This window comes from Furipterus horrens, unplaced genomic scaffold, assembly GCF_987537825.1.
Source record: "Furipterus horrens unplaced genomic scaffold, mFurHor1.1.pri manual_scaffold_2, whole genome shotgun sequence".
Classification (NCBI taxonomy): Eukaryota; Metazoa; Chordata; class Mammalia; order Chiroptera; family Furipteridae; genus Furipterus; species Furipterus horrens.
In genome coordinates, this window is record NW_028327172.1 from 207,675,615 (window position 1) to 207,677,404 (window position 1,790).

The 1,790-nt window shown below is 44.7% G+C and overlaps 1 pseudogene; it reads right to left on the reverse strand.

Moving 5' to 3' along the window:
• Positions 1-325: 325 nt before the first annotated feature.
• LOC150020315 (farnesyl pyrophosphate synthase pseudogene) lies at positions 326-1,450 on the reverse strand (annotated as a pseudogene).
• Positions 1,451-1,790: the final 340 nt, after the last annotated feature.

Sequence of the window (1,790 nt, forward strand, 5' to 3'; positions counted from 1 at the left end):
GAGTGGGCCCTGTGATAGAAGGGGCCCCTGTCCAGGGTTGGCTCAAATAGGCTCCTGTCACCTACAACCCTTAACTGGAATAAGTAGGTTGGAAAGTAATCTTACCTGTTTTTATTTATTCCTTAACTTAAAAAAAAAAAGTGTGTATAGCTCATATTTATTTCAGTGTTTTATATTAGAAGTGTTGAGTGATGTTTTTGTGGCCAAAAATAGGCCATAGGAACTTATCTCTTGGCTACATAAATTAGCCTATGGCAAAATTTTGTCACAGTACTCAAGAACATATGACGTTAAGTGAGGATTTACTGTAACGTATGGTATCTCCCCTCCCTGCCCTGGTAGTCTCTAGGTCACTTTTTCCTCTTGTAGATCTTGTGTGCTAGCCTCAGGAAGATGGCTGGGGGCAGGGGCGATGAGTACTGCTCAATGAGACCCATAAGGTGGCTGTAACTGTCTTCCTCATGCTGCATAAACACAGCCTGCAGATTCTGCTCCTCATAGAGCGCCTTCACTCGGGCCACCTTCTCAGCCTCTTTCTGCCCATAATTCTCCTGCAAGATCTGGCGCTGTTCCGGAGAAGCCCGTTGTAGACACTGAACCACCAACCAGCTGCATTTGTTGTCCTGGATGTCAGTGCCAATCTTGCCTGTCACACTGAAGTCCCCAAAGAGGTCAAGGTATTCATCCTGAATCTGAAAGAGCTCCCCCATCTCCAGCAGAATCTTCTTGGCATTGGCATGTTCCTTCTCCCCATCAATGCCCGCCATATACATGGCAGCTGCTACAAGAAGGTAGAAGGAGTAGAAAGCTGTTTTATACTTGACAATAGATTTGTACCTCTTTTCAGTGAATCTGCCAAGATCCACATTGCCTTGTGGGGCTGTGATGAGGTTCAGAGTCTGTCCAATCTCAGTCTGATAGGAAGTCTGCAGGAAGAGCTCGATCAGGTTCAGGTAATAGGGCTGCTCCTGGCTATAAAGCTTCAGCAGTCGGTAGATACATGCTTCCAGAAGCATAGCATCATTGATGGCATCCAAACCTATGCCTGGCTTCTGATACCAGCAGATCTGCCCCCGTCGGGTAAGGGATGAATCCATAATGTCATCTGATACCAAGAAGAAAGCCTGGAGCAGTTCCACACACCAGCCCACAGTCATGGCCTGCTGGAGACTGTCAGCATCCAGCTTTCTTGGTTCCACCAGATCCTGGAATGTTATCAGCACTGTCATACCCCGCTGGTACTTGCCTCCAATGACATTGTACTCCAGGACATCCTTGAGCCGGGCAATAGCATCTCCTATTTCTGGGTGCCCCATGTCAACCTCAGTCAGGACCCTGACAATCTCGGAGAAGTGCTGGATGAAATCCTTTTTTTTTTGGTCATAAACATCCAATTTCTGGTCTCCATTCATTCTGAGGGAGGAGTAAAGTACTCTGTTGCTGGATGCCGGTTCTTCTTCTTTTTTATTATATGTGTGTTTCTCTGTGTATGTGTTTGTGAAATTTCTGATTATCCAGTTTACCGAAAAAACAAAGAAACACACATGTATGGGATAAATCAAATTCCTTAGGCATCCAAATACAGCTCCTTCCATCCCTACTCCAACTCCTTCTAGTAGACCATAATGTTGTATCTAAGCATTCTTGCAGCTAGTGTATACAGGGACTCTTAGTTAGTTATAGATTTCAAAATATCTATCAAGTAAAATCAAACCAGTTGTTAAGGGGAATAATAAGATCAAAGGAGATTTTTCTGCAGGGGCAGAGAAAGAACTCTGTGCAATGTATGG